The following is a 10559-nucleotide window of genomic DNA, read 5'->3' as shown; positions in this document are numbered from 1 at the left end:
AGAAAATGGGAAAACATGAAAAGATGAATGTCAAACTCTGGAGATGGTGCTCAAGAATAGGATGTTTTTCGTTGGGGTGCTGAAAGGAGATAGAAGGAAGGCGACTCCATCTGATTGGTATGGGAGACTTATTCAGTTGCAAATGGCTCTTCATGATCCCATTTGGAGCTTTCTTGGCAAAGATACTGGAGTGATTTGCCATTTCCTTCTCCAACTCATTTTTCGGATGAGGAAACGGTGAAGTGATTTGCCCAGAGTCGCACAGCTAGTCCGGGAGCAGATTTGAACTCAGGATGATGAGCCAAGCTGAGCATCCAACCCACGGCTCCCCGAGCTGCTTACCAAATAGATCTGGGACTCAAAAGACCTCACAGGATTTAGAATGGAAAACATCCTAGAGATTCACTGATTCAATCCTCTCATTTTGGAGATGATGAGATTGCTATCTGGAGAAGGGAAATTAAAATCAATGTGAGGTTTAGAACTCAGGTTTCCTGACTTAAAATTTAGCATTCTTTCCAATGTGCTACAGAGACAGAAAACTGGCAGAGGTATAAGGGGCCTGAGAAGGGACTCACAGAACTGAACAAACAATGCATTTTAGGAAGACACAGGGAATCAGCTTTGCACCTGCCCCTGGGAACAGAAGACAAAGTCAGTAACCAATATGGTTAGAAATGGTTCCTAAATTCAAGAAGCATGGAATATGTAATGAAAGGAAGCATGATTTAGCAAGTAGAGATTTGGTCTTGCAGTCAAGAAGACCTCCTCAGATATTCACTAAGTGTATGACCTTGGCAAGTCACTTAACTCTTTGCCTCATTTTCCTAATTTGTAAAGTGAGCTGGAGAAGGAAATGGCAAATCACTCTAGCATCTTTGCCAAGAAAGCCCCAAATGGGGTCATGAAGAGTCAGACATGATTGAAACAACTAAACATATGTATATATGGGGATATATGAATATGTATAAATACATATGTGTATATATAATAATATCTATATTACTATATATACATATAAATATAAAATCATATATACAATATATTATATTCAAAATTCTGTATCAGTATAGCATAGTAAAATATGTATTCTATATAAGCCTATATTATATATAATATATAGCAGTATATGTAAACATATAGAGAAATATAAACTCTACATAATTATATATTATATACAATCATATGTAATAGCGTGGTATAAGGAAATATATAATCTATATGTTACATGTATTATCCTATCCAATATTATACACAACCCTATGTTATATATACCAGTATGGTATGATAAAACATATATCCCACATATTCGTATTTAATGCTGTTGTTGTTCAGTCATGTCCGACTCTCCGTGAACCCATTTGGGGTTTTCTTGGCAAAGATGCTGGAGTGATTTGCCATTTCCTTCTACACCTCACTTTACAAATTAGGAAACTGAGGCAAGCAGCGTTAAGTGACTTGCCAAGGTCACACAGTTAGTGAATATCTGAGCAAGGACTTGAAGTCGAGTCTTCTTGACTGCAAGACCAATGGTTCTGCCATTTCCAACTTATTTTACAGATGAGGAAATTGAGGCAGACAGGATTAAGTGATTTGCCCACTCACTTATCAATGAAAGAAGTCCTCATAAAAATGAGTGTTCCAGGCTGGCCACTCTCCTCACTATGCCTTACCCTTAAATCGTGGCTTTGAGGGAGTCTATTACTAACTAGCTGTGTGACATTGGACAAGTCGTTTTCTGTTTCTGGGACCTGGTTTCTTCAACTGTAAAATGAGAAGCTTGTATTAGATGATCCCTAAGCTTCCTCCTGATGCCAGAAATCTATTGTTCTACACTACTGTTTTCTGGAAATAAAGACCAGGATGTGGGGAAATTGACTCCAGGGGTTATGATGAATGGTTCTCATTTAGCTGGTTACAGTGTTTGATTGACTTGACCAACCTATACCATTTCTTATTGTGATCATAAAGGATGACAACAAGCCAGGAGCTCCAAGGTCATGCTGAACTGTTCAACTTGAAAGCAAGCTTGAACCACACTGTTTCCAGGGATAGAAATCTGTCCTGCTCCCTCTACTCCAAGAGCCTTTCCGAAGGGATGTCAGAAAAAAGGGAAAATTAGGTCCAGAGGAGCTCAGAGGAGAAATGAGGCTTTGGGGGAGAAAAAATCCAGCAAATAGAGATGGTTGTTGGTGACTGCTCCCCTCATTAATCCATCAGGTCCTATTTACAAGCCAGCATATACATCCTCTCTTTGCAAATCATTTGCTGTCAAATTGTGGATTTTCATTACTAAATTTCATTCATCTTAATCATTCTTTCTCTTGCATCTGATGAAGTTTGGTAGAAAGAAACCACAAAAGGGTGGTGGGGATAGGGAGCTATTATTTTTGTTTCTGTGTGCAAAATAGAATAAAGAAAGATGAACAGATATACAGAGAGTCAGATTTAGTTTTGATGAGGGAGGGACCTGAGAGACTATTTAGCCCAACCTTTGAAAAACAGAGAAATAGAAATATTTTTGTTGTTCAGTTGCTTTCAGTCATGTCGAACTCTTGGTGATTCCATTTGGGGCTTTCTTGGCAAAGATACCAGAGTGTTTTGCTATTTCCTTTTCCAGCTCATTTTACAGATGAGGAAACTGAAGCAGACAGGATTAAGTGACTTTCCCAGAGTCACACAGCTACTAAGTAAGTGTCGGAGGCCACAATCAAACCTGTAAAGATGAGTGTCCCTGACTCTAATACCATCACTCTCTCCACTGTGCCTCCTGGCTACCCTAATAATGGTACTTATCTCACAAAACTGTTGCAAAGTCCAACTGAGAGAATAAAAGGAAAGCTCTGTTTAAATATCAGCAATCTTTCTCCTCAGAATGTTTTCTACAATCCATGAATGCCGACCTTGCTGTTTTTTGCTCAAAACCCTCCATCTGGGCATTTTGGCTGACTGATCCCTTGCCTGGAATTCTTCCTCTCCTCACCTTTACCTCCTAGTTTCCCTGGCTCTCAGCTAAAATTTTACATTCTTGATTAGAACCAGGAGAACATTGTACATAGCAACAAAAAGATTATTTGATGATCAATTCTTATGGAGGTGGCTCTTTTCAGCATTGAGGTAATTCAGGCCGGTTCCAATAGGCTTGTGATGGAGAAAGCCATCTGCACCCGGAGAGACTTTGGATCTCTTGGGTGGATCACAATAGAGTATTTTCATTTCTTTTATTGTCGTTTGCTTGCTTTTCGTTTTCTTTCTCATTTTTTCCCTTTTTGTTCTGATTTTTCTTGTGCAGCATGATAATTGTGGAAATACGTATAGAAGAATTGCACATGTTTAACATATATTGTATTATTTGCTGTCTGGGAGAGGGAGTGGGAGGAAGAGAGGCAGAAAAAAATTGGAGCACAAGGTTTTACAAGGGTGAATGTTGAAAACTATGCATATATTTTGAAAATAAAAGGCTTTTTAAAAATCTTTAATACCTTTTGCAAAAAACCTTTGTTGGTAAGCCTCTATGCCTTCTCTCTGAGATTACCTTGTTTATTATATCTTATGTATATAAAAGTGTTTGTATTTTGTCTTCCTCCTTCATCATTAAGAATTCTGCTATATACAAAAAATTGGAAATTGAGGGGATGCTCATTAATTGGGGAATAGCTGAACAAGTTCTGGCATATGAATGTGATGGACTACTATTGTGCTACAAGAAATGAGTAGACAGATTTCACAAAAACCTGGAAAGACTTACACAAATTCACATTAAGAACATTGCACATAGTAACAGCAGCATAGTGCAATGATAAACTATGATAGACTTAGTCCTTCTTAGCAATACAATGATCCAAGACAATTCCAAAAGAGTCATGATGGAACATGCCATCCACAGGCAGAGAAAGAACTCTGGAGTCTGAATACAGATCAAAGCATACTATTTTTATTTTTTTGTTTTTTTGTGCTTTTTTCTTTTATTCTGATTCTTCTTTCACAACATGACGTAGGTGGAAATACATTTAACATGACTGTACATTTATAACCTATATCAGATTTCTTATGTTTTTGGAAGAAGGGAGAAGAGGAAGGAAGGGAGAAAAAATTGGAACTCAAAATCTTATAAAAATGAATGTTTAAAATAAATAAATAAAAAAGAAAGAATTCTGGCACACAAACTACGTTGAGTCTTTAGGGAAAGGCACTAGGTAAAGCCTTCAAGAAAACAATGCCTATTCCAATAGATTTGTCATCCAGAGAGAAAACCATGAAGACCAAATGTGAATTCAAGCATAGTATTTTCACCTTTTGTGTTGTCATTGTTGTTGTTTTTGCTTGTTTTTTTGGTGTGTGCTTTTTTCCCTTTTTGATATGAATTTTCTTGAACACCATAAAGAACATGGAAATATGTTTAGAAGAATTGCACATGTTTAACCTATGTCGGATTGCTTGCTGTCTTGGGGAAGAGGGAAAGGAGGAGAAAGGGAGAACAATTTGGAACATAGGATTTTGCAAAGATAAATGTTGAAAACTATCTTTACATGTGTTTGGAAAAATAAAATAGTATTTTAAATTTTTTAAAAATGTTATCCATCTCCAGAGAAAGTATTGATGGAGTCTGAATGAAAATTGAAGGAGAGTATTTCTAATTATTTAATTTTTGAGGGGGAGATCAGTCTTCTCTTTAGCAACATGGATAATATGAAAATATCTTTTACATGACTACACATGTATAATCTATATCAAAGTGCTGTCTTCTCAATGAAGAAAAAATTTTAAACCTAAAAATTATCTTTAAAATTAGTGTTAAGATTGTTTTTACATTTAATTGAGAAAAATAAAATAAAAACATTCTTTAACAAAACAATGCCTAAGGTTCTTTAAGTATCCCGAGAATTTCCAGGATTTAGAAAGGTGAGATGTATATATTTGTCTTCAAAGTCTCTAGCTGGAGAGCAGCTCCTCTGTTCCCAAGAGCCCCCTTTTGGTTTAGAAGGGAAGGATCTAGCAGTTTGGGTGGATGGGAAACCATCCAAAGATTTCATGCTAAAGTTGGTATATCACAACTGCATTTTGAAGAAAAAGAGGGATTTCTATAAAGCAGAGGTAAGGTGGGCAGCTAGGAGGTACAGTAGATAGAATGCAGAAGCCAGGAAGACTCATCATCTTGAGTTCAAATCTGACCACAGATACTTCTATGACTGGGAAAGTCACTTAATTCTGTTTATCTCGGTTTCCTCATTTGTAAAATGAACTGGGAAAAAAATGATAGACCACTCCAGCATATTTGCAAAAAAAAAAACTCCAAATAGGATTACAAAGAGTTTGACATGACTGAAAAAATGATATACTGCACATAAGGAGGGAGTACATTCCAAGTATGTTGAGAGGTTAGTACAAAATGCAAAGACTGGAGATTGAGTGTCCTGTGTAGGGAACGAAGAGAAGGCTAGTTTGACTGGATTGCAAGGTGCGGGAAGGGTAATAATTATTCAATGAAATTGGTTGGGACCAGGTTATGAAGAATTTTAAAAATTAGAGGTGATTAAGTAGGGGAGTCATATGGTCAAATATGGGCTTAACAAAAATCACCTTGGCAACAGTGTGTAGGATAGACTGAAATAGGGAGAGACTGAGACTGGGAGGCTGTTGCAATAATCTGGGTGAGAGGTAATAAGGATCTGAACCAAAGGGGTAGCTGTGTGAGTAGTGAGAAAAGGTCAACTATTAAAGATATGGACATAGAGGAAAAAGATGTGTCACTTGGTTATCTCTGTGTAGTGTGGGAGAATGAGGAGTCCAGAATAATGATGAACCCAAGAAACTGGAAGGAGGCTAGTGGATAGTGCCTTCACCAAAAACTAGGAGATGTTCAGTACATGTCTGCTGACTTCATTTTGGGCAGTCTATCCAGGTCACAGACCACAGAAAATGGTACCCAGCATCTCCGGGGTAAAGGCAAAGGGGGACATACACCCTAAGGGAAGATTTGATCTGGAACCAGCAGCTTTCAGAAACACACTAAAGCCTCACCCCAGTGCATCTCAGCTGAACCCCTTCAAAAAGAAAAGCATCTCACACATTCAGAGCTCCTGCTGTCTTTGTTACTAGTCCTAGTGGGAGGCAGCAGTCTAGTCCGAGGATAGAAAGACTTGGATTTGAATCTCTATCTTGATGTTTATCTCCTCTGTGATTTTGGATACGTATTTTGACTCAGTTTCCTTTTCTGTAAAATGAGGGACTCTAAACCCTTGATTCTAAAATTCTATGACCCGGGGCAGCTTTCAGTTTCTAGCTGGAGAGCAGCTCCTCTGTTCCCAAGAGCCCCCTTTTAAAAGCAGGGATAAGATTCACATAGCTATTGATTTTTTCAGGAAGAATATCACCCTTGTTGGTTAAATATTATGTCTAAGAGAGGGTTAGCCTTGGATTCCTTAATAGCTGAAAGAGACTCTGGCCACAGTATCATGGATCAGGTCTCTCTGTGTGGTTTCTTATAAAATTAAGAACCTATTAGTGGGATGCAGTCCTGGAGTTTCCCTCATCCAGATCGGTTTTCTTTCCCCTCCCCCTGCTAGCTCTGGAAGAATGGTCTGTAGCATCGAATTCCAACAGCTGCACTCTGAATGAAAATGTGATTTAAATCCCCTTTTTGGATTCCCAACAAATTAAAATTTATCTCTTCTAGAGGAAATGAAAGGGCTTTTCCTTCTTCTTCTTCTTAATGAGCTCTGATGAAGGAAATGAGGGTAGAATAGAAAAACAGAGCTAAGATCAGCCACTGAACAGCTCAGAAAGATCTGGGGCTCCCTATTCCTGTGGGAGTAGGGAGAGGACAGCTGGACACAGTCTGTTTTATTATATAATTAACCTTGACCTCCTTGGATTCAAAGAGAGAGGTTAGATGGAAATAAATCAATAGTCTGGTCCGGTCACTTCAAAGGCTCCCAATTCAGACAAAGGACATTCCAGGCTCTTTCAGTGAATAAATTGAAATAGGATGTATGACTTAGTTTTTCAAAGGTTGGTGCTTTAAAGGGGAAAATTGGCCCTAGGTCACATATTTCTTTAATCAACAGGAAAAGGCAAGATGACTTCCCCCATGTCACACAGCCAGTAACTAAAAAAACTGGGCCTAAAACCCCAGTTCTTCTGAAGCTCTAACCACTGACACTGTGTTTTTCTCCAAGACCTCAGGTGGTTGGTGAGAAAAAAAAATCTCGTGGTGTTAAGGTGATTCCCTCCCATAGCATCTCAGCTAGAGTAGATGGCCTTTGAGTAAAATGATTGGTATGGGAATAGGATCTGTGATCTTATCAATGGGATCAATGGGATCTTATGAGGGAACTCTGATATAAAGAAGCTCCCTATACAGGTGCAGAGTTACTGGGCAATTCAAAGTCTTAGAGAATTACCTAGAACATGGCTTTAAACTCTTTCTGTGGCATATTGGCTTAGAAACCCACAAATTAACAATCTCAATGTTGTATTATATTTTTATTTATTTTGTCAAATATTTCCCAATTACATTTTAATCTGAATCTGGCTGAGGTGCTCTATTCTAGAATACTGAAAATTTAAATGATTTCCTCAGGGTCACATAGCCAGTTAGAGACAGAACTTGAGCCCAGGTTTTTTTTACCCTGAGTCCAGCTCTGTACCCCCACTACCATACTCTCTCTAAAACCCATACTAAAGAAAGAACAGAGGGAGATGTTACAGCTGCAGGCAGTGCAGAGCACAGTCTGACTGTAGCTGTTATCATGCTGGGAGAGGAGGTTGAATTGTGATGTGATAATGGTGATAATGGACATCCTTGCTTTACCCCAGAATTTACTGGAAAGTCCTCTAGCATTTCCACATTACAGATGGCACTTGGTTTTTCTTTTAGAGTAAGGGTTCTTAGACAATTCTCAGATGAAGAAATTGAAACTATTTCTAGTCATATGAAAAGATGCTCCAAGTCATTATTAATCAAAGAAATGCAAATTAAGACAACTCTAAGATACCACTACACACCTGTCAGATTGGCTAAAATGACAGGAAAAAATAATGATGATTGTTGGAGGGGATGCGGGAAATCTGGGACATTGATGCATTGTTGGTGGAGTTGTGAACGAATCCAACCATTTTGGAGAGTAGTTTGGAACTATGCTCAAAAAGTTATCAAACTGTGCATACCCTTTGATCCAGCAGTGTTACTACTGGGATTATATCCCAAAGAGATTATAAAGAAGGGAAAGGGAACTATATGTGCAAGAATGTTTGTGGCAGCCCTTTTTGTAGTGGCTAAAAACTGGAAACTGAATGGATGTCCATCAGTTGGAGAATGGCTGAATAAATTGTGGTATATGAATATTATGGAATATTACTGTTCTGTAAGAAATGACCAACAGGATAATTTCAGAAAGGCCTGGAGAGACTTACACGAACTGATGCTGAGTGAAATGAGCAGGACCAGGAGATCATTATATACTTCAACAACAATACTATATGATGACCAGTTCTGATGGACCTGGCCACCCTCAGCAACGAGATCAACCAAATCATTTCCAATGGAGCAGTAATGAACTGAACCAGCTATGCCCAGAAAAAGAACTCTGGGAGATGACTAAAAACCATTACATTGAATTCCCAATCCCTATATTTATACACACCTGCATTTTTGATTTCCTTCACAAGCTAATTGTACAATATTTCAGAGTCTGATTCTTTTTGTACAGCAAAATAACGTTTTGGTCATGTATACTTATTGTGTATCTAATTTATATTTTAATATATTTAACATCTACTGGTCATCCTGCCATCTAGGGGAGGGGGTGGGGGAGTAAGAGGTGAAAAATTGGAACAAGAGGTTTGGCAATTGTTAATGCTGTAAAGTTACCCATGCATATATCCTGTAAATAAAAGGCTATTAAATAAAAAATAAAAAAAATAGAGTAAGGGTTCTTACTCCCACACTACACAGAGATAACCAATGACACATCTTGTTGCCTCTATGTCCATATCTTTAATATTTGACCTCTTCTCACTACTCACACAAAAAATATTTTTTTGTATTATGGATCCTTCTGATAGTTTGGTGAAGCCTAAGGAGCTCTGTTCAGAGTAATATTTTTAAAGCATAAAATTAAGCATAAAGGATTACAAAGAAAACAAAAAGTAGGTGAAAATAGTGATGTAATTTTTTCTACCCCAGTTGAAAGGTCCCCTGAAATCTTCCATTGACCCTTGTGGACACAGGTCTTCTGAAGTTTTTACCATATTAAGATAGTTTTTTACCCTATTAGTAGTAGTTTTTACCATATTAAGCAAATATCTATCTTGTCCTGTGCATTTTCATTTTTTAAAAGAGAAATTTGAGTGTTATATTTCATTAAATTGTTTAAATGTATCTATTGGTATAATATGATTTTTACTGTTCTGCCTTCCCCTAGAATAGAAGTTCTTAATCTGGGGTCCACTAATTTGCTTTATTTTGGTTTTTACTCTTTTTTTTTCCTTGAGGCAATTGGGGTTAAGTGACTTGCCCAGGGTCACACAGCCAGGAAGTGTTAAGTGTCTGAGGCCTGATTTGAATTCAGATCCTCCTTCCTGACATCAGGGCTGGTGCTCTATCCACTGCCCCTAACTGCCCCTATGGTTTTTACTCTTTTGATAAACTGCTTTTCAGTTATCAAAACTGGTTTCCTTGGTACCTTTGTACTTTGTTTTTATACATTTAATAACACTTTTCTGAGAAGGGATCCCTAGGTTTCAACAGACTCCCAAAGAGGTCCATGAGACACAAAAAGGTTAAGAACCTCTGTCCTAGCTCCTGTAGGATTGGAGAGAAAAAAAATCACAGTGATGGGCCCTTGAGGGAAGAAGTGGCTATACCTTGTAATAATACTAACAGCTAAAATTTTACCAATGCTTTAATGTTTGCAAAGTGCTTTGTTAATATTACCTTATGTTAATCTGCATAATAACACTGGGAGGTTGGTGCTATTATTATCCTCATGTTGTTGATGGAGAAACTGAGACAGACAGAGCATTGTCACATAGCTAGTAAATATCTGAGGATAGATTTAAATTCGGGTTTGGGGGCAACTAGTTAGCGCAGAGGATAGAGCTCTGAGTTCAAATTTGACCTCAGACACTCAAATATTTACCAGCTGTGTGACCCTGGGCAAGTCACTTAACCCTAATTGTTTCACCAAATAAATAAATTCAGGTCTTCCTGAAAAGTTAAATAATAAAAAAAGACACAATTTAAAAAAAAAAAAAACCTAGGTGTCTTTAATTCATCAGGGCAGGGAATTTCTGGTAGGAACCTTTTCCACCAATGAAAATCTATGCTTTCTTTGACATTTAAGTCTTTGAGAGTTCCCTGGGGATACTGAGGTTCAGTCACTTAGAGTTACACAGTCATTAGGTGTCTGAGATGAATTTTCCTCAGTTCAAGATCAGCTCTCTCTTCCTAGGCCCCTCTGTCTCTCTTAAGTAATAATCAAATAACCAAATAAAAATAACAGGAAGTGTGGCCAGTTGCTTAACAAGAGTGGTATAGCTAACACAATAGGTCTCTC

This window comes from Sarcophilus harrisii, chromosome 2 (genome assembly GCF_902635505.1).
Source record: "Sarcophilus harrisii chromosome 2, mSarHar1.11, whole genome shotgun sequence".
Lineage (NCBI taxonomy): Eukaryota > Metazoa > Chordata > Mammalia > Dasyuromorphia > Dasyuridae > Sarcophilus > Sarcophilus harrisii.
The sequence above is the reverse complement of the archived record's forward strand: the minus strand, read 5'-3'. Positions refer to the sequence as shown.